At 37.5% G+C, this 27293-nt stretch overlaps 1 protein-coding gene and 1 pseudogene across 19 annotated transcripts in view; both read left to right on the top strand.

Annotated features, from left to right (window-relative positions):
• The window catches only part of LOC118155298 (uncharacterized), a 409919-nt gene that overhangs the window by 186101 nt on the left and 196525 nt on the right, over nt 1-27293 (top strand). For 15 of the 19 annotated variants that reach the window (XR_013526821.1, XR_013526811.1, XR_013526810.1 and 12 more), the window contains 2 exons: nt 13209-13366; nt 20836-24172. The exons of 3 other annotated variants lie outside the window; for them this stretch is intronic. The gene's annotated coding sequence lies outside the window, so the exon portion shown is untranslated. Of the gene's footprint in view, nt 1-13208; nt 13367-15454; nt 15519-20835; nt 24173-27293 lie in introns of those variants that run through there. One more of the 19 variants, XR_008481842.2, reaches the window with a different exon arrangement.
• Nucleotides 1858-26502, top strand: LOC100402889 (DDB1- and CUL4-associated factor 13 pseudogene; annotated as a pseudogene).

The raw sequence follows: 27293 nt of genomic DNA, 5'->3' as shown, positions 1-27293 counted from the left end.
AAAAAAAAAACCGTGCAGAAGCTGTGGAGTTTCATTAGGTCCCATTTGTCTATTTTGGCTTTTGTTGCCAATGCTTTTGGTGTTTTGGTCATGAAGTCCTTGCCTACTCCTATGTCCTGGATAGTTTTACCTAGATTTCCTTCTAGGGTTTTTATTGTGCCAGGTCTTATGTTTAAGTCTTTAATCCATCTGGAGTTAATTTTAGTGTAAGGTGTCAGGAAGGGGTCCACTTTCTGCTTTCTGCACATGGCTAGCCAGTTTTCCCAACACCATTTGTTGAACAGGGAATCCTTTCCCCATTGCTTGTTTTTGACAGGTTTATCAAAGATTGTATGGTTGTAGATATGTTGTGTTGCCTCTGTTGCCTCTGTTCTGTTCCATTGGTCTATATCTCTGTTTTGGTACCAGTACCATGCTGTTTTGATAACTGTAGCCTTGTAGTATAGTTTGAAATCCGGTAGTGTGATGCCCCCCCACTGTGTTCTTTTTGCTTAGAATTGACTTGGCTATGCGGGCTCTCTTTTGGTTCCATATGAAGTTCGTGGTGGTTTTCTCCAGTTCTGTGAAGAAAGTCAATGGTAGCTTGATGGGTATAGCATTGATTCTGTAAATTACTTTGGGCAGTATAGCCATTTTTACGATATTAATTCTTCCTAACCACGAACACGGAATGTTTCTCCATCTGTTTGTGTCCTCTCTGCACGGCAAAAGAAACAGTCAATAGAGTGAATCGGCAACCAACAGAATGGGAAAAAATTTTTGCAGTTTACCCATCTGACAAAGGGCTGATATCCAGAATTTACAAAGAACTCAAACGGATTTACAGGAAAAAAACAAGCCCATTCAAAAGTGGGCAAAGGATATGAACAGACACTTTACGAAAGAAGACATATATGAGGCCAACAATCATATGAAAAAATGCTCATCGTCACTGGTCATCAGAGAGATGCAAATCAAAACCACATCGAAATACCATCTCACGCCAGTTAGAATGGCGATCATTAAAAAATCTGGAGACAACAGATGCTGGAGAGGATGTGGAGAAAAAGGAACACTTTTACACTGTTGGTGGGAGTGTAAATTAGTTCAACCATTGTGGAAGACAGTGTGGCGATTCCTCAAGGCCTTAGAAATAGAAATTCCATTTGACCCAGCAATCCCATTACTGGGTATATATCCAAAAGACTATAAGTCGTTTTACTATAAGGACACATGTACACGAATGTTCATTGCAGCACTGTTTACAATAGCAAAGACTTGGAATCAACCCAAATGCCCATTGATGATAGACTGGATTGGAAAAATGTGGCACATACACACCATGGAATACTATGTAGCAATCAGAAATGATGAGTTTGTGTCATTTGTAGGGACATGGATGAATCTAGAGAACATCATCCTCAGCAAAGTGACACAAGAACAGAAAACGAAACACCGCATATTCTCACTCATAGGTGGGTGATGAAAAATGAGAACACATGGACACAGAGAGGAGAGTACTAAACACTGGGGTCTATTGGGGGTAAATGGGGAGGGCCAGCGGGAGGGGGAGGTGGGGAGGGATAGCCTGGGGAGAAATGCCAAATGTGAGTGAAGGGGAGAAAGGAAGCAAAACACACTGCCATGTGTGTACCTATGCAACTGTCTTTCATGTTCTGCACATGTACCCCCAAACCTAAAATGCAATAAAAAATAAAAAAAAAAAACAACAAAAAACCAAAAAAACAACTGTGAGCCCATGTACTCTTCAGATTCAACTAATGAGCTTTGGGGAAACCGACCCTTTAAGGTGAGAAGAGTTTATTTGGATAGATTTCAGACCTTGAAGCACCCAGCAACTACTAGTTCAGTTACGAAATGGATTCTTTCTCAGAAAGCTGCTGCTTCCCTAAGCAAAGCTATGGTGCTTGGTGTGAAAATGGCATGGTAAAACGGACAGTGTCCACTCTGCCTCTTCCTTCAGCAACATTCCTACTCATTCCTGGAAGTATGTTGTGCAACTGCCAGAAGAACGCTGGTTAAGAACCGGATGATGAAGTCAGGAGACACCCTGTGGCTAACAATTTTTGGTGTAAATAAATATGATAGTGGTTTTCTCTGATATGAATCACCAACACCCCAGTTTATGGTTTTTACTTGGGATTGTACTTCATAAATAGCCTGCTGTGCAAGAACTATTTTAGGGTTGGATGTGATCAGTATTAAATAATACTCATTATCACCATAACAAACGTGCCCTTATTAAAGGGTTTCAGAACAGAGTAAGAAGTTCAAAGCATGTTTTTAAACTGTATATTAAAATAATGCAAGGAGTGGTTTCTGAGAGTTTTGCACAAGACTGGAAAGCCTGTCTCCATGAATCATAGTCCAAAAGGCATAAGCATCAGCCTCAGTAGTGAAGTAATTTTTTTCTTCAAAATTTCAAAGAAAATTATATTTGATTGAAAATTATTCTCTAGGCTCCCATTACTGTAGTTACTGTACTGGATAATACAAGACTTAAATTACAGTTTAAAATATGTGAGTAGGGAAAATAGGAGCATTCATAGCAGGGAGGCCCTCCAATTTTCCTCTCATATATATCCTACCCTGTAGTTAATTAGTTTGTTTCCTTAGAATCACTCTCAGGGCAGAATTTTAGGGTATATTCTCTCTTGGAGACCTTTCGCAGTTGCTGCTACAGTTTCCTGAACGTATATGCATAGAGGTGATTTTCTAGCTGATTAAGGACTTGTTGCTAAGGGGTCTCTAATTTTCCTTACATGAGCTTGGATTTTGCTTTGAAAGACTTTCGTCTTCAAGTATATGATGAAGGGCAAAATGTGATTTAAATATCACTTTGCTGATCCGCTCTGGAATCTTCTTCTGATCCTACTCACATTTGCAATGGTAGAAACCTGTTAGAAGTATGCAAGAAAGCAGCATTTGCCAAAGTGTCCTCTGTAGGTGACCTGCCTCCAAGGTTCTTTGTCAAAATATTTGGATATGACTATTTGATCTTTCAAAGACATGACAATACGCAGAAGAATATTAAATCCTTTATCTAATTCAGCATCATCCTAATATATTTAACACCAGAGTTCTTTTTACCTTGAAACTCTAATTCACCCTTGATGGGACACATGCATTCCTTAGGAAAAGTGTTTCTGGGAATGCAGAGTTGTAGCAAGTTTTTGTAAAAGGGACACATAGGAGCAACTGTGCTTTTCTCAGCACTTATTGATCCCCTCTGAGCCCTATTGCTCCTTACCCTTGTAGCATCTCCGCCCTTTTGAATAAAGTAGTGTGGGGAAATACAACAGTACTTTTAGAAATATATTGTGGTACTATTGTGAGATACAAATAAGAGACCATCTATTTTCTCTATATCTGAATCTGTATCTATGTATTTTCTTTTGCTTTTCACAAGTGAAAAATCTTAGGTGCCAAAAGGGATAGAGGGAAAGAAATAAAAATCATATTTATCAATTTTCTTTCCTGTAAGTATATAAACATTTAAACAATACATGCATATATATACATACATATAACACATACATATGCATGTGTATTATATATATGTGTATGTGTGTGTATACGTGTGTATATATATGGCCAAATAACACTATCAAAGATGAAGTAGTATATTTAAACATTTGAACATCAAAATCTATTAAATGAAGGCTGCGATCGAGAAATACCCAAAACATTCAATAAAGCTTTTCAACTTGAATATAGGGTTACCATGACAACACAACCCAAAAATCTCTCTTCTTCATATAAAGTTGCTGAAAATACGCCCATGGTGGAAGCAGCATGGAGTACTCAAATTTATAACTACGGAATAGAGGTACAAAGAATCTCCCAAACATTTGATAAGCTTCAGGGTGAACATTTTAATATCCTCCTTTAAAAAAAATAAAGACTTAAGCCATTTCCACACTACTTCATTTTCTTTAAACCATTTTGCGAATTTCATGCTATTTTTAAAAGCATTTTCTATGAAAGAAAACAGTGGCTATTACAATGGCCTAATAAGGAATATTAATGACATTGATCTTAAAACTGGATTGGAGAATACCAAGCACGGCATAGAAGGGGTTCCCGTACAAATAAAGCAGCAGTTGTCAGACTGATGCTGACTCAGTGCCGTAGGGTGTGACTTACACTTTCTGCATCTTCCTGGGGAAACCTTGAATTATGCAAAGGCACACACTGCTAGAGAAAACGGAAGCAAGACATATGATTATCTTATTTTCAGCCCTAAAGAGTTTCTTAGAAGGACAATATGTGCACGAGCATGCATGCGTATGTGTGTTTTCATTTCATGCACATATCTACATGTGTGTGACTGTAGATATGTATGTGTGTGCACCTGTTTGCAAATACATTCTACATGTCAACACAAAGGAAATATTTCACACAAGAATGGTGTGAAATTACTGGCACTTAGAATTTCCTCTCCATGAAAATATGTACTATGAAGGAAATAAGGATAATAGATTTGCCAATATCTAATAATATATAGTTTCTCCTATGTTAATCATCTACATAATAGTAGAATTTAGAAGCTAAAATTTAGTCATAATGTTCTTACTAGGAAAGCTTTCGAGTCAGGTAATCCGTGTCTAAAGGGTCTGAATAGTATACCTCAAGAAGGACTGTGTCAGATCTTGGATATAATTTCTCATTTTCTGGGTAATTTATGACTGTATAGTGTGAGCAGGTATTTTTTTATGTTAACGTATAGTGCTGTAGAATTGATTTTGTTTGTGAGTTACTTTGTTTGCTTATGGTTTCTATAGCTCAAGCCTGCTCTGCAACGAGTAGTTTATCAAATTGAGGGGAATGTTGCTTCATCTCGGCCTGTTTTCCTCTGAAGGAGGGTAGCAATCCTGTATCTTCTTTTTGGTTTCAAATTGCATGCATTTAGCAATAGGCAAAGAAACTTTCCTCTAAATAGACTGACCTGTTACATAGATCAGGCAGAGTTTTCTAGAACACACGTGTTAATAATTAATATTCCTTAGGCAATGTGCTTTCTGGGCAAATGTCCGCTGCTTTTGGAGCTAAGTGTCCATTTCTTCCTCCCTGCCTTGCTAATTACTCCTTACTAATTTTGCTTGTACGAATGGTTTAAGTAGTGGTTTTCAAAGTATAGACTGGACCGTCACCATCACCTGGAAACTTCAGAAGCATAAATTCCCAGGCTCTCCACCAGCCCTACTGCAGCAGAAACTCTGAGGTTGGGTCTCAGAATCTGTGTTTTGGTAATGCTTACTGAATGTTTTGATAGACACTTAAGTTGGACAAGCACTGCTCTACAGGGGAGTATTTGAGATGATGATGTTGACACTGACAGTGACAATGAGTACTGGGAAGAACAGACAGAGGAAAAAGAAACTTAGAATTTTAGAATCAAAAGGAAATGAGGGAATCATCTGATGGTATCCCTTCATTTCATCCATGGGCCTTAGAAAGATTAAGTGGCTGGCACAAGACCAGAACATACCAAGAAAAAGAAACAATATTTGCTGATACCAAGATGAGTAAAAGCTGGATATCAACTGAAAAGTAGATAGAACTTTTTGCATTTGTGATGTGCAACATGTCTTCTTTGACAATGTGGCCCGTTCCCATGTGGTGTTGAGTATAGCGTCCCGTGAACACACTGTTCATGGCAAGATTTTCCTCTAAAGAGGTCGTTTTAGAGATGGAGCTATGAGTGATGATGTTGCTTTCTTGTTTCTGGAAGACTCAAGAGCAATGGGTGAAACAATATGCACACCTAAAGTAAGTAATACAAAGGCAAAAGTCCTATCACATACAACAGAAAGCTATACAGGAACCACTCACAATAAAATGGTATACATATAGAATCAGACCTTTTGGAATGTAAACTTCTGTAGCACATTAGTATCACCTGAGAAGTTTTACAATTCCTGATACTCAGCCCAGACCAATTAAACTGAAATCTCTGGCAGTGGGACCCACACATCCCAGAGTGCTTGTAAAAACTCTCCAAATGATGTTAAGGTGCAACCTGCAGCCATGTTGGACAGCCGGAGTCCTATCACCTTGACCCTCAATGTGTGGTCCTTGGATTGGCAACTTTGGCATCACCTGGGAGTTTTTTTTAGAACTGCAGAATTTCAGGTCCTACCCCAGACTAATGAATCAGATTTTGCATTTTAATAGGTTTACAAGTCGATTTATATGTGCATTAAACTTTAGAAGTACCAGCTTCCTTAAAAGGAATTTTGCTGATAGGGACAATTATTTTAAATTCTCAAAAAAGCAGAAAATCAAAATTATTCAGAATCTTGACATCGTTAGTTTTTACCATTGTTGATTTTTTGCATACCTAAATAAATATATAATACATTATATATGTACTTTACATTTTATATATAGTATTCAGATCATATTCTTTATAGAGTTTCATGTCATAACTTTTAATCATTGCTGCATCATTTAATAGGAAAATTTTTCCATGACAGTTTGCAAAACTATATGTAGAAGGTCTTACAGTGTGTTTATTATTCAAATGTAATAAAAATTTAGCAGGATTTGATATTTGATTTCGAATGACTTATTTGAAAATTCAACAGCAAATTGTATTTTAAAAATCTCACTCATGTCTGATCCTGGTGGGTGGTAAGTGGGACTGGGGGCTTAAGTGGACAAAAATACACTGAGAGGAAGTCTTTTAGGATGAATCAAGATGAACCTTAATTTGAAAATAACAGTCAAGGAGAAATCATTTCCATTTATTATGAGTTGCTATTCCAAGGCATTTTCATGTTTCAAAAAATTATTAAATCTATACATTAAGCTTGCTTTAAAACATTCTTTTACTTTGATGGAATGAAGGTGAAGGGGGTTAACATTGAGCAGTTGTGGTAAAGGGAAAGCTTTATAAAATCAAGCTGTCTATTTTTATGGACTTATGTGTCCACGGAATTAGGAAATGAAAGAAAACTGTTTGACTAACCCTTTAGACTGGCTCTCACTGCTTCATTGTGCTAAGGAGAATGTGGTCTCTTGGGCAGTATGGCATAGTGACAGTGTTGGCTGACAGAAAGGGGGACAAAGGGTCAAAGGAATTGGTGATTTATAATGACTGTTGAGTCCTGATTAGATAAGGACAGTCCAGGTTGTTGTCTGTTGTCATGAAATAATTTTAAGTGTTTTCTTTGACTCTCAAAACTGTTCTGATTGGGAGATTTGTGTTCTACACGCAAAACACCAGATTGAACTCTATCATGTTCTAGAGCAGGCAAAGTGGTTGACCATATTATTCCTTGCAACTATAGGAACAGCAAACAAAACTTTTAATGGCTTTCCATTGTCCTCTGGATCAGGTCCAAAGTCTGCAGCATGATCTCCAAAGCTCCAGCATAATCTGGGCTCTGCTTACATCTTCAATCTCTCTTCCTCTCTTTTTGTCTGTCTCTCTCTCCTGTATTTTTCTTTTACTTTTGCTTTTGTCCACTTCTTGTTCTTATTCATCTGTCATTATTATTTTGTGCCATATTTTCACAAATACAAACTTAGTTTTATTTGATAGTTATTAGTGCTGTTTTCCAGATACTAATATTTCCAACTATTGTTTTTAGGTACATGATGAGATTGTACCTGCAAGCTTCCAGTGATGCTAATTGGTCATACTGAGTAGTAAGGGTGTAGATATCTGTTTTCTTTTTGAACCAAATGCCAGAAGCTAAAAACAATTTCATTAGGAGGTAATATTTTTATATAGCATTATTTTCTATAAGTTGATCTTTCTTATTTTCATTTTTCTTTAATTCCAGTTGTTCTATAGGTTATTTTTCAAACCCTTATGTCACCCTAAATCTTTTTAGAGGTGAGGCATAGATTGATAGAAAAATGTAAAGCGTAGTCGTGAGCACTAAAGATCCAAGAATCAATGAGACAAGGACTCACTCACTGAGATACCTTATGGTCAAGAGGGCCACATCAGTAACCAGCAGTTTTGCACATTGTATCAGGTGTCACCATTTCTCTAATTTGCATAAGAAGGAAATTCTTTTCTACAGAAGTTCTATTCTTATTTTCCTTTACTCACTGTGCCTCTGGAGAGAGAGAATCACTTACATGATAGGTACATTTGGGAAGAAAAATTTGTGATGCTTGGGGGCAGAGCAAACCAGGACTCCTGTATCTGGCTGGATAAAAGCTCTGTCATTCTGAGATTCAGTAGTAGGAAAACTATAGACACTCAGGCTAAGCTATATTCTTCAACTGGGTCTTTATCGATAATAAAAGTGGTAATGATTTGAGCTTTCTGTTTGTCAGTCCTTAGTGTTATTTCTCAATTTGCTCAGAACCTGGGTAAGAAGAGGTGTGTTCTTTATTGGGGATCTCTTGAAGACTCTAGCATTTGGTGCACTGAGTGGAACAAAGAACAAAAAATAAGAAACTTGAAATTAGGGGAGCAAAATAGACTCTAGGAAGGTTTTTGGTGAGGCAGGCCATTGTGACCTTGGCAGTTTGCAGAGGCTTATATGAGGCCAGGGAGAGTTTTACAGTTGTGTTGTTTGCTTTTAACTGCTGTGGCCTGGGCCAGAGGCTTTAAACCAGTCACATGGTGTTCTGACCTTGGTGATTGACTATAAGTAAGCGGCTACAGTAAAAGTACTTGGCTCTGGCCAAGGTGTGCAGAGGGTCCATTTGAGAGCTGTGTGAATGGATGTGAATGGACTGGGAAAGGTTAGACAGATCCTTGCTGGGGGCCAATGGGCTGTGGAGGACTTAGTGACTAGGCACAGCAGAGGTGAGGTTTCAGTTAGAGTAAGCAGATCGGATCTTTCTGTGCAGGAGAAGAAGCCAAAGCATGGGTCACAGGGCCTTAGTAAGGGAAGATTTCAGAATGGAGCTATAGCTAGGGCTGAAGCAAAAATGTTATAGGACAAGAGAGCTTTGAAGTTTTTAAGCTATGGGTAAACAGAACCATATTTGCTGTTTTGAAACTGAAAGGCATCTATGTAGCTTCTGTAGGGACCTCCAAGCACCAGCATGTTTCAAGATTTAAATTGGTAGTGCCAGGCCCTGGGAGGGCATTGATGGGTGGCCCCAAATTCTATTCTGTATTCAGGGCTAAGGAGAAAAATAGAGGGACTATGCTTACATTTAGGTGGCTTTCCCATCTCAAGAGGCACCTCCCATAGGTGGCCTTAAGTTGGCCCTGGATTGGTGAATTACTTAGAACAGAGGAATCTTCCTCAGGAGGCCCATTTCTGAAGTAAGGAAAGTTTTAGTGGGAGCAGGGACTGAAAATGCCTCCTCATGTCGGCACTGCATCACTAGAAAGAGCCCATATTCAAGTTGGAACTATGGACGATGGAAATTAAGAGGTTTTAATAAACTCCATAGAAAAGACAAACAAGATAAGACCTGGTGAGTAGGGCTGCCATGATTGTAGATTTCTAAATTTTGTAACATAAAGCCTCCCTTTGAGGGGCGAAAGGATGCATAAACTCCTGTCTCCAATACTGTAAATGGAATAATGCCAAAATTCATCTCTAAAAGAAATGATTTTTGGATTGAAGTTCACAGGCTAAGGATTCTGAGAAATTGGCATTGAATGACTGACAACCAGGTGAAGCTGAGCCAAGATTTTATCCATCTTTCCTCTTTCCTTTGGATCCCATTGAGTTTCTGCCATGGTCTTTGGTAATAGTACTGCATTCTGGAAAGGCAATTTTGAAGTTGTTTTGGGGAATAGGTATTGCTGTGACTTCTAAAAATGGTGGGTAGAAGGCCAACACTACAATATCTTTTTTGTTCTGACAACTCTGTGGACTTTTAAAAGAAGAGATTCTGAGAGTTGAATTAATTCAGTGTCTCCAGAAACCCACAGACATTACTTTAACAGTCCAAACTAAAGCAGCTCAAATAATCTTTATCTATCCAGACTTTGAAAAACCTTAGCTCAAGTGAGCAGAATACAAGATTGGAGAGTGTCATTCGAAGAGGCTAATTTAGCCTTAAGAATTTTTCACTCCTAATAGCAAGATACTTGTAAGAAGATTTAATTTTTTAACTTTGATTTCTCCCTGGAGATTTTGTAATGGGGGGTGGTTAATTCAGATTTGGGGATCTCTATGATGTTTGCATTTGTTATAAATTTTACCTTAATATTGTCATTTGAACTAATTGCAGATTTTCTGATATGCAATGAGGATAATATAGCTGGACAAAATTAGAGATAGGTAAATCAATATAAATTGAATTTTCAACCATATATATATAAAGTAGTCTTGGAGTTGATTTAATTAATGATATGGTCCGGAGCCTACTTTGAAAAAAATCTGAGCTGGTCACCAGTGGCTGTGAGATAAAACCCTAAAGGGCTGGGGCTGTCATTGAGAGAACAGCTTCATGGAAGTGACAAAACACAGTCACCTCCTTTTGGAGGATAAACACAACCCTGGTTTGCTATAGATTTAACAGTTAAACCAGAATGGTATAAGAGGACAAAACTAGGAAATTGCAGAGCGGAACATTTCCCATTTCTCTGATTTCCATGTGAAGATATTTTTAAACCCACCCTTGGCCTCTCTCTGCACTTTATACCTCTGGACTTAGAGTTACTTATTTGATTAGTTAATTCGAGAAGGATAACCTGGACATGCTCAGTTGAGTCTTGCTCTTCTTGGGAATCAACTGCCCAATGGCAATCATTTACCTCTCTGCCTCCTGGAACAGGCTTTCCAGGGACGGGTTTTGACTTAGTGATTTGTTCAGACTTCTTCCTGGGAATAGAGGAGCTATTTATTAGAGAATATCCTTGGTTATCTGTGGAGCAGGTGGGACTATTGTGGATCTGTTTATAAGATGAATTATCAGATTATATTTTTAATGTAAATAGTTTCTCAATTCCAGTTGTTAACATTTTCCAGTGGATTGATTTGTTTAGAATTATAAAAAGGTACTATAACTCAGTGGCTACAAATGCATCACTGTTGAAGGCTCTCCTCTAATTTGGAAATCTGGTTTGCTCTTCCTGGAGTCAAAGCAATTGAACAAACTGAGGAGAGACATTCACATTACCATTACATATACAGTATAATAAAAAGCATGCTGTGAGTTTATTTTAAAATTGAGTCTATGACTGCAGTCAGATTGCTCACTAAGGATTTTAACATAGCTGAAAATTCATTCTCCAGAGAGATTCTTTTGTGTTTCCCTTGAAGATTCCACATCAGCTTCTTTGAGTATCTGAATAATATCTGTATGTATTCTATTTTATTTTAATCTTGTCTTTGTTTACCAAATACTGTTACTTATTAACCAATATGTTAACATTGTTCCTATACTCTTTGGTTATCTATTTTTTCAATTCTTTTTTTTTTTTGTATTTGAAAATATGTATTTCTCCCGGCTTCTTGGAGTTGGCAAGAGCCTGAGGTTGGAACTAAATATCTGGGTGTTTTTGGTTTTGCTTAATAGTACCACTTGGAATTAAGAACTTACTATGATTTAAAAATCATTATACTTAAGGAGCTAGAGTGGAAGCATTAGACAACATTATAGCACATATGAATCCCGTTTTTCCATGCTTTTACACTCCAGTCAGAAGCATTTTAGTTCTCAAAGCCAAAGGCTAAACAGGGTATTTTTAGTTTCTTTGCAAGTTAGAAGTGACCATTGTCAGTCTTACAGGAAGGAAGTCGGTGAGCTGCCTCAGTTACTCTTGTCAGTCATAAGGAGGGCTAGAACTACAAACAAAAAAGTTTTAAATTAAAACCCTTTTGTTTCAATAAAATGCATGTCTTTTGTTTCCTTTTAAAATAATCTCCCACACAGATTATATCTGGAATAAACTTTGTAGTATTAGATTTTGTGTGGGTATCTTGTTATTAATTTCTTTTCTTTTTACCGACTAGGATAAAGTGGGTCCCTGAAAGCTTAAGACAGAAATTTACCATTTTCCAGCAATTTTATTTAAGAGCTGCAGTTGATGTTAAGGTTCTTTTCTTCACTTTTAGCAGAGTGGAAGCGCATCACTTTACCAACAGAGGGCAGTGTGTATTTGCAAAACAGTGAGAATGCTCACCAAGTCCCAGGGTTTGTGAAACTGTCCTTTGCAAAGAGTAGAAAGGACACTAGGAAACAGTTTCTTTCTTTCAATTCTGATTCAATACCTTTGACTCCAGATGGCATTTTTTGATGAAAATTATAAAAAATATCTTCTCCCCAAATGTCCCTGTCGTCCAAGGAAGAAATGGAGAAAATTAAAGGCAAAATGCATATAGAGAGAGAGGGACGTAGGAACCCTGATCATGCTATTGCAAATTTGCCCATGGCTGCATCAATCTCACTCTGGTCCTTTTAGGTAGACTTTTGTCTTTGAAATAAGAAAAGGTTTCTGATTAGACGGGCTGTGTCAATGATGGGATTCCTTTTGTATGTTTTCTGTGCATTTTGGGTCCTTCTTGGTTCCCTGACAGAAAAGCAGCTTGGTATGGATTGCAAATTGTGACATAAAATTTGTTGTATGTTGCTTTAGGATTGGTCACTTAAAAGATACTCAATTTTTCCACCTAGGTCCTGAGACTACCTTCCTGGCCAGAAATCCTTATGAAATTATAGTTGGTTGATGTGAGGAAACTAATCATTATGGAATGCTTATTTTATGCTGGAATTACCACTTCATACAATTCATCCTGTTTAATTTTTATGACACTTTTAAGAGGTTAACATTATAAATACTGTTTTTTCGAGGAAAAAGTAGAGCAAAAGAGGTCAAACAACCTCCTTAAACCACCCAACCAGCAAGTAGCAGAGCTAGAGTTAGGGCTCTCTGATTTTAAAGGCTGGATTCATCCCAAATCTCCCAGCTTCTCAAGTCTATTGAACCTCTGCTAAGTGACTGGCTTGGAAGTTCTTTACTATTTAAGCTATTGCAAGCTGGAATCGTGGCAAGCCATGACTCAGTCTGTTGAAAACCTAGATATATAAATGTAGGGTGGTCAATGATTTTCTTCTCATCTAATTTAAAATTTCTTCTTTGCCCTTAAGAAATGTCTTCTTTTTTAAACTTCTTTTCTGCTGTATCTGGATGAAAATGCCAGATAGGCAATAAATTGAGGGTCTGCAAATGGATAGAGGCGCACAGTTCATATAGTTGGTTGAGTTGCCAGAGTTACAATTTGAATTCATGTATATCTGGCTTTAATCTTAAAGATTTTTCTATCATTCAGGGTTCCTTTAAGGAGACAGAAGCAACAAAAGGCTAGAGAAAAGAGATGAGATTTCCCGAATGACCGTTTGCAAGGAAATAATATCTAGACCAACTGAAAGAAATAAGCAACGAGGAGGCCTGCAGCAGAACCACTGAAAATCTTGAGCTGGAAAGCAAGTGAGTAAGTGAGGCACAGGTCAGGGTGTGCAAGCTTCCATGTGATCTCATTCAGACATCCTCATCAGACACCAGACCACCAGACGGGGAGGGTGCAGATTGCATTAGCCTCTCCATTATCTCAATTTCTTTCCCCCAAACACGGCAGCCTGCCTTTTGAAGAGTATTCTTATTGTCACAGAGAGCCTCTTGTCTTTTTCTTTTTTTTTTTTTCCCATAATGAATAAACACAGAGGTCCAGGCAGTCAGAGGTGGAAGCCAAACACAAGTGTTTTCAAAAAGATTTCTGAAATAAACACTGAAGTGCTGTGTTTCATAACCCCACACAAAACTGACAGTAGCCAGCTGTTGTCTGAGCTAAACACCATCCTAAAGAGCCAAGAGCCACGAGGCAAAAAGGGAGAGAGAGAAAATAACTCCTCTCCTACTGAACCATAGATGGCAGATCAGCCAAAAAGGACCCTAGAGGAAGCAAAAGTCAATGAGGCGAAAGTCATTGCAAATGACCCCTGCCGGCTCCCCTTTACCACTCCAGAAATAATCCACCCAAATGGCCTTTGATTGGTGAAGCATCTGAATGCAGTCTCTTCTTCATACAATTCTATGTACTTCCTCTGAATCTTGCAATAATTATATCTCATAACACCAAGTTTCCCCAAGTTTGGGGCTACTTCTTGTGGCTTTTCTCCTTCCATATTTTCTGTATTTCTCGTTCTTCATCCCTGTAGTTCCCCTGAAATATAGAAAGCAAAAATAAACTTAAGACCTCTTTTGTCTTCTCTTTTCTGTATTTTATGGTCAGAAAAAAATTCTCAAGCCCCAAGGACTTTCTAGACTAACCCCGTAAATTGTTCTTCTTGGAGCTGGAAATATGCTATTGTTTAAAATTTGAGTCCTGATTGGTGGGAGAGGAAACTCTGGGTAAGAATTTAATTTGGCCCAAGGTAAAGAAAAGCTAATTTTAAGGCTCTGTTTGATCTCAGTTGTAGTAAGAGTGGAGATGTGTTGTAGCAGCCATTTTTTTTTTTAACAAAACGCCAGAAGGCTTATTTAGCATGGGGTGTATGAAAGGTGCTTTTCTGAGAAGGCTAATACGAAAAAGGTTTGAAACCTGAATTCTCATGTATAATAAAGTAACCTCATTTTGATTAATTTCTGTGAAGAAGGGACATGGCTTTTCAAATGTGAAGAAGGGATATGACTTCAGAGAATAGGTCTATTCCCTAATGACTGGATGTTCATGAAAAGTATAACTCTTAAGCCATAGTTCTATGGTAGCTCTGGCCAAGGAATGTTTACAGTGTTATCTGATACTTATTTCATGTTGTTTTCTAGTCTATGGTCTGGTCTATCACTCTGTGATGTCTTTAAATTTTGTTTCTTGCTTTTTTTTTTTTTGAGATGGAGTCTCGCTCTGTCACCCAGGCTAGAGTGCAGTGGGCCAATCTTGGCTCACTGTGACCTCAGCCTCCCAGGTTTGAGTGATTTTCTTGCCTCAGCCTCCCGAGTAGCTGGGATTACAGGTGCCTGGCACCATGCCTGGCTAATTTTTGTATTTTTGGTATAGACGGGGGTTTGCCATCTTGGCCAGGCTCATCTTGAACTACTGACCTTTTGATCCACCTGCTTCAGCCTCCCAAAGTGCTGAGTTTACAGGTGTGAGCCACGGCACCTGGGCTAAATTTTCAGTGTAAGTGCATTATATGTACTGGGCTTGTAAGAAAGAAGTAGTGCTTTGGTAGATAAAGAGGAGAAATAATAGCCAAGTTTACGTAGCCGAGGGCCAAAAGGAGGAAAACAAACATAGGATCAGGAATAAAGGGAATATACCAAGAAATCATTAAGTACAGAAATTCATAAAGCAAAATGATGGAAACAATGAGCTCCACCCTCACTTTAAATCCACACGTTCTCCAAGAGTGTAGACTATATCACAGTACACAGAATGGGATCAATCCACTTTATGTAGTTATCAAGAGTAAACAGGATCTCTAAGAGCTGAGGATGTCTAATTATATTTCCTTTGCCCTTTTATTTGGAATTCTATTAGGTTTCATATGGTTAATTTTTTTTCTTGTTTGTTTTTAGGTTGAGTCACTTATAGACTGAGTTGTGTCTTTGTTTTGCTGAAGGTTGATCTAAATCACCTAAGGTGAATTTCAGTTTGACCGTAATTCAATTTTCAGGCAGATACCTTAGTCCTCAATTTGCATTTTTAAGAAGAAATACTGAGTACGTTTTTTTGGCGAGAAATCTGCACTTAAATTTACTTTTAAATACTTTCTAAATAAAAAAGGTAAATTGTCCATAATCACATAGTGACATTTTATAAAATTCCATTCTCTCTCACTCTTCTATTTTCTAGGATATGCCCGATGCTCATAATACTGAGTACTATATATGTCCTTAGCTATTACTGTGAAAGACAACAGAAATAAAAGCTTGCCATTTCTCAACACCAGTTAGTGTGAAAACACACACAGTACAATATGGAAAAAATAAACTGATTTGTTGTCCTCTCCAGGTGCCCTTGCTATGGTGCAACTTTTTTTTTGGAAAAAACCCGCAATTTTTATGTGCTAATTGTTTGCTTAGTTTGTTGTATGGGTTTAAACTACATCCTCCTCTCCACATCCCAACACGTATTTCTTTTCCTTTTCCAGTTATGACCATAGAGTCTGTCATGAGATCTCCTAGGATTGTTTCCATCTGAATATAGATAATAAACTGGCAAAAAAATGTTCTTTTGATTTCTTAGTATTAGTTTTGTATTGGAATTTTGTTTATTCTGTATTTGAATTTTTACCTGCTTCAGTTTCATTTGTTTGATCTTCTTGAGGGATTTTCCTTTTGGATTTGAATCTACTTGTCTTCTTTCTGCCATTTGCCTGATTCTAGCTTTAAATGTTTCATTTTACAGTTCTGCTTTGGCAGAGTAATCAGACGGTGGTGACTGGTGAATGCTCATCCCTACTTGGTATAGCTATCTGGGTATCCTGCTCCTGGCATGTCCACTTCAACAGTTTCAATCTTTCCTTTCTTGTGCTTTTTTTTTTTTTCAGTGAACATGCCAGAATGAAGACTCCTCTTTGGTCGACAGAATTCTATCTCTTTGTTTACTGCCCACTGGCATTTCTCATGGGTGCATTGCTCATCTCACTGGCTGTGGCAGCCCTGACTATCTGGCACTCAACTGTGTTGTTACTGGGCAATTCTGACTCCTGCACCTGCCACTGGTCTCTTGTCCAGAACATTGGGGTTGCCCCTGCAGTCCTGGCAGTGAACTCCCATCTCATTGTGGGCAGAGTTGCCTAGCATAGAAGGGTCAAGTTTGACTTTCATTTCTCTCTTCACAGTACATTTTGGTGACTCTTGTTTTGGAGCAAGATGAGAGGCAGAATTCCCTTGAATGAAATTGCATATCTTATTGCCTTGAGTGACTATATATCTGGTTGGATAATGCTAGGGTTTTGTATTGGCAGCAGGGATAAATGAAGCAGGTTCAAAGATGAATCTTTTTAAACCTCCACTCTTTGCAGGGCAAGTCTGACTCATAGGTAGAATAACTCATTTGTGAACTATCCTTACCTTTCAAATACTTTTATTTAGAGTAAACATTGTTAGACATCACTCTGATAGTCTGGCACTATGAGAATGATTATGATTTGAATTGTGGATTCCTACTTAAAAAAACAATTCTGCCCTTTTCTTGAATGCAGCCATGAGACTTCTCAAATACAGAAAGTGAGCTTTTTACATTATCCAAGTTCTCTGGAGGCTGGCAGGGCAGAGCATGGTTCTATCCATTTTACACAGACAAATGTGGTCCATTCCAAAATGTAGATTTGATCTCTGGAAGGAAGGACGTTGGTGATAGGAGTCTTTGTGTTGGCTTGTGGACAGATGAGAATATAAATGCACTATTTACATTTGAAGTCCACGGCTCATTTATTGCCCCCACCTCCTTGAGTCCTAAGAAGATGTCTTGAAAACTGAATTATACCCTCTGGCAAGTCTCAGCACAGAGATGCCATCACACTCGTATTCAGGAATATTCTTTCTCTATGATGGTATTGGCAATTAAGGGAAGAATTTGATCTTCACAATGAAAATTATGCCCTTTTCTGTAAGATTGTTCCTCTAAAAAGGGTAAACCATGTATGTTACTATTCAAAACAGTACATTTCTTAGAGCAAAAAGAAGCTAAAATACTTGGATAATATAATTGTTACAATATATATATATTTTTTGAGACAGAGGTTTGCTCTTGTTGCCCAGGCTTCTTGGCTCACAGCAATCTTTGCCTGCAAGGTTCAAGCGATTCTCCTGCCTCAGCCTCCTGAGTAGTTGAGATTACAGACATGTGCCACCATGCGCAGCTAATTTTGTATTTTTAGTAGAGACAGGGTTTCTTCATGTTGGTCAGGCTGGTCTCAAACTCCTGACCTCAGGTGATCTGCCTGCCTCTGCCTCCCAAAGTGCTGGGGTTATAGGCATGAGCTGCTGCATCTGGCAAAATATTCTTATATATTCAATATGTGAGAATATATATGCAATATTCAATACCCCAAGAAGGATCGGGCTTTCTACATTGGTGGATTGATTATAAAATATTTCTATTTAAATTTGTTTTCAAAAACAAAATTCATTTTAAAAACTAGAAATAACATATATCCAAATGACTTGACTTTTCTAGCCAAGGCTTCATTCTGCAACAATGTCTTTAAAAATGTTACTCATTCTTCCTGGAATTTTCTCACTAACCCCATTACCATGTCCCTCTCTCATCAAGCTATCTTAAATACAATTTCAATGGTTGACAAACAAATTTTATGCATTTTATTACCCCCTGGCATAACCTGGTGCTTGGAAAATAAATCAACACTAAAATATACTGAATAAACAAACCTTACAAGCCACAAATCAGGTTAAAATCTTCAGTGTGATTTTAAAGGATTTATACTATGATTCCTAGAGCCTCCACTGGTAGGAATCTTCCATTTACTCTGTAGTTAGGCTGGTATTCCAATCTGCCCAGGCATTCCCCTCTTACCCTGGTACTTGGGCCATTTATATTAGATTTTTACCTTCTAAACCAATTATTGTTAATGGCTGTGTTACAATAAGCTATGACGGAATTCAAAATTGTTACATATATGAAGAACCAGGAAAATATGACCACAGCAAAAGGGTTAAGTTATAGATTAGCATCCTTCTCCAGAGGAGATAGGCCAAGCTGTGCAGCATACGGAGGTACCAGTAAACATACTGGTGACTATAATGTGAAATTGAAGATGAGGTATCTGAGAAACACTTTGCAATTTCTTTTTTAAATGGAAATAATACAGTTTCATAGTTTAGAAAATCAAACACTTCTACAAGGCACATTAGGAAAGCTGGTAGTTCTCTGTCTGGGTGTGGTGGTTCACGCCTGTAATCCCAGCACTTTGGCAGGTAGAAGTGCAGATTGCTTGAAGTCAGGAGTTTGAGACCAGCCTGGACAACATGGCAAAACCCTCATCTCTACTAAAAATAAAAAAATTAGCTGGGCGTGCTGGTGTGCACCTGTGGTCTCAGCTGTTTGGATGGCTGACGTGGGAGGACAGCTTGAGCCCAGGAGTTGGAGGTTACAGTGAGTGGAGATTGTGCCACTGCACTCCAGCCTGGGTGACAGAGTGAGACTGTCTTTAAAAAAAAAAAAAGAATTAAGTAAACCTGGTAATCCCTGACATTCCCTCTGTAAATCTAAACCCCTTTCCCAAGAAATAATCAATATCTTCTTTATTTAAAAGTTTAATCTCTTTTGTCTTTCATTTTTTTCTATATTGATGTTTCTGGAATTTTAAAGTATAAGCATATCCTTAGCTAAACCATTTTATAAGGAAGTTGTTGTAAAACATAGTGAATAATAATCTTGGCTCTTCAGTTGATAGTTTTATATATACCTATTATTAATTCTTCAAAAATTATGTAAGAATGTAAAATTCCATGAAATATGGTCAAATACTTTAAATAATATAACAGTTCCATCTGTTTCCCCCTTGGAACTCAGTTAATTCCTACGAAGGCTTGTGAGTCCCTGTGCCTACTGAATAAATACTGCACTGGGGCTTCCCTTTTCCAACATGATAGAAATTTTACTCATCTCTCTTGAGGTTATTTCTCTCCCTTCTGAAAGTCCAAGTATTCTTTCCTGGTTTATCCTTTCATTCTTTAGTAATTTTCTGAGAGATCATTTTAAAAACATAATTATCTGAAAGTATCTTTAGTCAACTCTCATTTTTGATTGATACTTGATTGGAAATCTAATTTAGATACAATTTTCTGACCTTTGAAGGCATTGACTTGTAGCTTCTGTTATTAGAGTGCTAGACAGTAGACTGTCTACAAGTCTTACATCACAATGATTATTTATCTCTTATGTATGACTTGCTTCATAATTTTAGAAACTTTTTGGAAAATTAATTTCCCAATGTACTGAAATTTTAGGTGGTGTGCTTTGGTGTGGTTCTCATGTGCATTACTTTGGGAAAATCTTCTTGTATTTTATTCCTTGATAATTTTTTTACAGTTCTCTCTTTTTGGAAAACTGAATGTTGAACTTGCTGGGTTGATTCTTTAATTTCCTTAACTATTATTTCCATTTCCTCTCCCATTTGTCTCTTTGCTATTATTTTTAGAGAGATTCCTCAGTTTTATCTTCTAATGTCTTTATTAAATATTTCATTTATATTGTCATTTTTTCTTTCTGAAAGTTTTCTTATGTTTTCTAAGTTTTTAAAAAAGTATAAAATTCTTTTTTGTTGGTTAGATGCAGATAATCTCTTATCTCTCTGAATATATTATCATTTTTTTTCATCCTGTTGTCTGAATTCTTTTTACTATTTGGCTATTGTAGTCTCTGGCTTCAGTATTTGACATTTTCCTCAAATATCTGGAACTCTCTTGCTGTCCATTCATATTTAAGGGTGAACTATTATATAGCTGATAGAACACTTGTGTGTAGAAGAAGCTTGTTGAGATGTGAGTCTTACTGTAGGCTAACAGATATGTTATTGCAGGAGCCCTATATGTGAGTACCTATAGGTCTTTCTCTAAACTCTTTAATTCCTTCAGAAAAGATCCTCTAGTCACTTTGACTGGCAATTGTGGTTACTGCATACACCAATTTCAGAGAGTGGGAAGAACTGGTTAACTGTTTTTTAACCACATTTTTAACAGACCCACCCCCACCCCATTTCAGCCCTATCATTTGCCTTTCTTTCAGAGATATTGAACCACAAATTCACAGGCTTCCTAAGTATCATGAATTTGCTTGACAATGCTTAGGTTTTGCCATTTCTCTGATATTTTATGCTTGATATCATTAGTCCCATTTTGTTGAAACCTGTCATCTGTTAACATAGCTTCCCTTGACTTCCCTTGTTCTCTTTGTCCTGCTTTGATTATACTTCCTATATTTCTTTCAGTGAGTGTTTGGATGGAGGAGAGGAGAGCTATAAACACATGTGCTCTGGCTACCTTGTTCAACTGGAAGTCTAGAAAAGCTATCAGTAAGTTACAGATGTGGTCTTGAAATAGCATGCTTCCTCTTATATTTGTATGGACTCAGAAATTGAGTCTGTAATTCTTTAGCACAGCTTTTAGTGATTACCTTGCTTGCCTCCGGAATGCAACATAAGTGTGATTTTAAAAACTGGCCTTAGATAGAGGAGCTGCAAGTATTTCTCACTTGGCTCACTCCAGGTGGGAGATTTTTACTGCCTTAATAGAAATAAGAACATAACTTCTGTTCCCTTACTAGGCTAAATATTCAAATGCAATAGGAATGTTAAGGAGCAAGAGCAGAAAGCCTCTTCCTCCCACCTCCACCCCTGGATTTCAGGCTTTCCTAATTCAAACCACACTGAAGCTTGGAAAACTGTCAAAATTATCCATATAGATCTCAGCAGTTAGAGAACGGATGCTGGAGACTGGGGACCAAAGAGCAGAATTGCAGAGCATAGCTAAGAAAGGGGCTCAGAAAATGAGCCACACTTATGCAGTAAAACTTGGCTGGGTCCAGACCCACTTGGGAGACACTGCCCTGGATAATGTCCCACGCCTTTTTTATTCTCCCACAGCACATACCTTCATCAGCACATTTGATACATTCACAAATGCTTATTGATTCCTACAGTATGTAGCCACCGACTGGTTGGCAATTAAGCTTTTGATGGCAGCCTCCTTCAGTAGACTGTGAGCCCTTTGAGGCCATGGGCTATGTGTAATTCATTTCTGTATCATTAGGAAGTGATTGAACTATTTAGCATACCAACTAATATCTGTGGCATGAAGAAAAAATATATATTTTGTTCAATTCTATGCCTACTTCTAAATACTATAAGTAGGCAAAGGGGTGAGGTATGAAAAAAATTATCAGCCATGATTATACTTGTGAAGTTGAATATCTTGCTAGAAGGCAATATTTACAGATTCCTTTTTCAATGTTAGGTTTTCATTCCAGTTGCTGGATACGATAATCAACCACAATATTATTGTTAAATGTTTTAATCAGGTCAGCTTCTTGATAGTGTGATTTATCAATTCATCATGATATTAAATTCAAGCGGCTTTGAGAAGTTAATGACTTGTCATCCCCCTCTTTCACCTGGAATCACGTTGGCTTTTTGATGAGCTATACAGTATGAAATTCTGAGCCTAAGGACCTAGACCGAAGGTCTGTTAGTTCTGTTGCTTACTAACTCAATGATTTTGAGCAAAATAATTTTGCATTTTTCGAGTTCCAATCATGAGTAGAAATTGGAGGATTTGTCTTTGTGAAAAATGCCTGTTTTAGAGGAAAGTGGTGGGCAGAAAACTGCTTTTACATAATTCATAGATGTATCAACATAAATGTCATTACAGAAAAAAGTCACCCAATAAGCACCAAACACCTCACATCTCCTGAAAAAAATAGATTGAGCACAGAGAAGAGGCAGAGTTTAAATGCTTAGTATTTGTGAATGAAAATAGTGGATTTCTTCCATCCATAATCCACATTCACTGTTAACACTTTAGGGCATGATTTAGTTAAGCAGATTAATAATAGAGTTGAATACGAAAATGGAAGACTTGTAACCTATTGTTAAGGAAATTTGTTTTAAAATCTGTCAGACAGTCCTAGGCCAGACTGATACAAAGGTGTAAGCAGAAAATTTTGTTTCCTCTTTATTCCTTAAGTTTTAAGGGTAATGTGGTAACACATTATCTTTACCAAATATTATTCAAATAACATAAAGCATAAAGAATAAAATGTTAAAATTATTCTTCTTAGTTTCTGCTCCTCATTCTTCTTTTTTGGAGATAACTGCTCTAAAATATCTTTTTTAAAGTAAAAGGACTTCAGGTTGTCAAGTCAGAGCATACTAAATTCAAATTGCTGTTTTGCCACTTAGCTTTATGACCTAGCATATTTCTTAAATTTTCTAATCTCTCAATTTACTCACTTGTGAAATTAAAGTAAAAACAATGTGCAGAGTTGCTGCAAAGAATAAATTACATGGGATTCACATGTCGTTGAAATGAATAAATTAAAATATCATGTATCATGTAACTTTCAGTAAAATGGCAGAAACAATATGTTTTCATCTCCTCTTCCTTGCTCCTCTCTTTCTCTGTGTCCTAATCAGTCTTCTCTTCTTTCTTCATTCATTATAATTGTGTTAAGATTGGGTCACTGTCTCCTTGAGGAAGATGTTGGCCATTTGTATGAAAGATTATCACAGCAGAGTGGAGAGAAGGCTCCAGTCTCTCAACTCTTAGAAAGTTGAAATTGGGCAGATGTAAGTAGTAGATTCTCTAGCCCGTTACTTCTATCTGCCTTCCTCCCTCCCCACTTCTTTCCTTCCTTCCTTCCTTCTTGTTGAGAAATGAATTGTTTAAATGGGATGTAACTGGAGTTGTTACTAGGGTGTGGGGGCTGTGGACAGAGTAGAGTCTAGTTGTTCAGCCTCCTTTTTTTCTGAGGAATCTGAGGTACCTTCTAAAACCCTGATACTAATATAAAATATGACCGATCTCATCCAAATTCTCTCATTTGTAAGATGAGAAATACATTTTGGAGTGTTCATTTCAGAGTCAGTCAGTCATCAAAATGTAGGGAAATTAGCTTGATTGGAAATTATCACCTTCGACTTTCAGCGTCAGTATACCACACCTTGAAAAGTGTTTTAGTAATTGCTGGATCTGCAGGTGTTCTCGGTCTCTGGGGCTGCAGTCCAGATTTTAGGAGAGCAGAGTAGCCGGCGACCTCTCCAGTGGTTTATCAAAGACACCTCAATTTTATTCTGGCATTTAATCTGCCACAGAAGCCGTTTATTGCTTCGTCTTCCTAAGTAACGTGGATACTGTCACTTAATTAACTCACCATTTGACTGCATGTTTAAAACTGTCAGGTGGGACGTAGATTTAGTGCTGTCTTATGATTAATAAAATGCTAAAGTCTCATTTTGTGAGAGCTACATAGCTGGCACCTGAACAAAAGCTACTAAGTTTGTTGGTTGTTATTTGGCTTTATAATTACACAAACTGACAGGAAAATAGCTGCATTTGTCGGTTCTTTTTGTATATTTATTTTTAAAGCATGTCAATATGTGGGTGTTGGGGGCTTGGTGTGGTTGGTTAAACTTAAAGAAATATTTTAAATTCTAATATCAAATGAATTATGTCTTAATAGGTATACTTTATTGAAAAATGTTTTAGAATCTTAGAATTAATAATTGCATATTTACTGAGTGATTATTTATGCTGGCTGCTGACCTAGGGTTATTTAAATACATTGCTCCAACTAAACTTCACAATAATTCCAAGAAGGAGGTGGCGGTGGGTGGAACTCATAGTGAAGCGCTTGTGGAGTTCGGCTGGAAGAGCAACCAAGGTGAAGGTGAAGATGCGGAGCTGGAATCTGGACAATCATGTTCACGAAACCAAGCTGGACCAACACAAAGTTCCAAGAAACTATGTTCCTACCTTACATGCTTTTGAGGTCCCACGAGAACATGTAAGAGCTTTAAATGCTACCATCCTGGAATGGGTATTTGCAAAACCATTCCTTGCCTTGTTGGATGGTCACCAAGATGGAGTCAATTGCTTGGCAATGCATCCAAAGAACTTGGCTACTGCCCTTTCTGGGGCATGTGATGGAGAGGTTAGAATTTGGAACTTGACTCAACGGAAATGTATCTGTACAATACAAGCACATGAAGGCTTTGTATGAGGAATATGTACTTGCTTTTGTGGGACTTCTTTTTTCACTGTTGGTGATGACAAAACTGAAGCAGTGGAAAATGAGAAGAGGAAGAACCATTACATACAATATTAGGAAAGGCAGTGTGGACTGGGATTGCCCATCACTGTAAAGAAGCTGTTTTTGCTACACGTGCACAGCAAATAGACATTTGGGATAAACAAAGAACTAATCCTATATGTTCAATGACCTGGGAATTTGACAGTATGAGTAGTGTTAAATTTAACCCAATTGAGACATTTCTTTTGGAAAGTTGTGTGCCTGACAGGAATATAGTACTATATGATAGGAGGCAAGCTACTCCTTTGAAAAAGGTTATCTTAGACAGGAGAACAAATACAATCTGTTGGAACCCTATGGAAGCTTTCATTTTTACAGCGACAAATGCAGATTCTAATTTATATACTTTTAAGATGTGTGCAGTGGACACTCCTGTAATGGTCCATATGGATCATGTATCTGCATTCCTTGATGTGGATTACTCTCCCACTAGGAAAGAGTTTGTGTCTGCTAGTTTTGATAAATCTATTCAAATCTTTCCTGTGGACAAAAGTTGAAGCAGGGAGGTATATCATACAAAGCGAACACAACATGTTATCTGTGTAAAATGGACTTCTGACTGCAAGTATATTATGTTTGGGTCTGATGAAATGAACATTCGCCTATGGCAAGCTAATGCTTCTGAAAAATTGGGTGTGCTTACGTCACGAGAAAACGCAGCCAAGGATTATAACCAGAAATTGAAGGAAAAATTTCAGCATCATCCTCATATAAAACATATAGCTCGTGATTGACATCTACCAAAATCTATCTACAGCCATATTCAGGAACAGCACATCATGAAAGAAGCTTGTTGATGAAAGGAAGTGAATCATATTAAACACGGCAAGCCTGGATCTGTGCCAGTTGTGTCAGAGAAGAAGAAACACGTAGTGGCAGTTGTAAAATAATTGGTATTCCTAACAATCCTGATGTATAATTATTTTTTACCTTTGATTTGAGAACTCTATGAATAAGTGTTGGGACTTGAAAAAAAAAATAATTCCAAGAAGGAGACATTGTTCTTCCCATATTACACTTCTCAGGTAAAAAACAAAGCTCTGAGATGATTAGTTATTTGCATAAAAGCACCTACCTTAATATTAACAGAGATCAGCCTTAAATACAGGATTTTATGTCTAAATTTATGAATTCTGTTTATTCTGATGGGTGAATCGCTTTGATTAAGCCCACTGGAATTGGTGTGCTTTTGTAGCCATTATGCCTGGAGTCCTTGATCATTGTTTATTCTTTCTCTTGCTTCATGACCCCACAGTGGAATTTCTGTTGAGGATCCCCAAGACCATTTTTATATTCTTGCTAAAAGACTCAAAGGACTCTACTTATAGTGGTAATCATAGCTAAGATTTATTGTAATAAAAGGGTACAAAACAAGATAAATGAAGGATAATGACCCTAGGGCAAAGTCTGAAGGAAACTAGGTGCATGCTTCCAAGGGGCCTCTCCTGGTGGATTTACAATAGATGCACTTAATTCCTCTAGCAGTGTCTTATGAAAATGTGTGAAATGTTGTCTACCAGGGAAGCTCATTAAAGACTCAGGACCCAATATTTTTGGGGAGGTGTTCACAAAGCCACTCTGTGACTAGCATGCACCAAAATTTCAGACTCCCAGAAAGAAGGCAGGTATTCAACATAAACAACAATGCACAAACGATTTAGACACAGTAAGATGCTTTTATGATTTAAAGAAAGTTTTATATCAGTGTAGAGAACTGTTTACCAGTTAAGTTCTCAGATGCCAACTAAGGGCCGGGTTTGCAAGCAGGCCTTTTTTTTTTTTTTTTTTTTTTTTTCACAAAATTCAAATGACCTCACATAATGATCCCACTCCAAAATGTTTTGTCATTTGCTATTCTTGAAATTAAATCAGGAGTAAGTTCATGCCTTGGAGTGTTAAAAAGGACATGATGCATGTTAGAAATAGCCCAAAATGTTATTCATTTGGGGATTTAATTTCTTCCTTCCTTCATTTACTGACCCTCAGAATATTTATTGAATACCTGTTGTGCTGGGAAGTGGCAGAGCAGACTGATTAACATCATAGTCTCAGAATCAAGATGCCTGGGTTTAATTCCTAATTCTACCACTTACCAGTTATATAATGTTAGACAAGTTTCTAATAACTTCTCTGTGGTCATGTTTTCACATCTGTAAAACGGGGATTACAACAGTGCCTACTTCATAGGGTTTGGGAGGATAAGACAAGTTAATATGCTGTCTGGCACATAGTGAGTGGGTAATAAAAGTTAGCTCCTATTATGTTCTTCATATTGTGCTGGCTCTGGGTATGCAGTGATGAATAGGGCAGATGTGGTTCCTGCTAGAATAGAAATTCTGGCCTTGTGGATGATTCAAGCAAATAAGCATAAAATTATTTTGGAGAGTAATAACTGCTCCAGTAGGTAAAATCTTTTGGGTTTTTTATGAGAGCACATAAGAGAAAGCCTCACCTAGCTTGGAGGAGGAGAAGTAGAATTCAGAGAAAAGGGAGAAGGAAGTTGAAAGTGGAGAGAGACTGTGCCATGCCAAGGGAACATCTTGGGCAAAAGGTATTGAAGTGAGGGTAGGAGGTAGAGAG

Source organism: Callithrix jacchus, chromosome 1, assembly GCF_049354715.1.
Source record: "Callithrix jacchus isolate 240 chromosome 1, calJac240_pri, whole genome shotgun sequence".
Classification (NCBI taxonomy): Eukaryota; Metazoa; Chordata; class Mammalia; order Primates; family Cebidae; genus Callithrix; species Callithrix jacchus.
The sequence above is the reverse complement of the archived record's forward strand: the minus strand, read 5'-3'. Positions and strand labels throughout refer to the sequence as shown.